The sequence below is a fragment of the Carlito syrichta genome, unplaced genomic scaffold, assembly GCF_000164805.1.
Source record: "Carlito syrichta isolate Samal-C Ts95f unplaced genomic scaffold, Tarsius_syrichta-2.0.1 Scaffold297468, whole genome shotgun sequence".
NCBI classification, from domain to species: Eukaryota; Metazoa; Chordata; class Mammalia; order Primates; family Tarsiidae; genus Carlito; species Carlito syrichta.
Window position 1 is genome coordinate 227,170 of NW_007241564.1, and position 231 is coordinate 227,400.

A 231-nucleotide genomic window follows, 5' to 3' on the forward strand; every position below is an offset into this window, starting at 1 on the left:
CACTCAGCACGGTGTGGGCAGGTACACTCGTAAAACCCATGAAATGGGCAAACACATTGAAAGAATCTCAAAAAATAATTCACTGAAGCCAAACACAGCTTCTCACAACAATGCTAGCTGGTACACTGATGTCGATGGGTTCCCAGAACACTTACCTAGCAGAGGAAGCCTGTACTGCAAGGAGCTTACCCTCCAAAAGGTAATTCTGGTTTTCTTCCCCACCCCTAACCC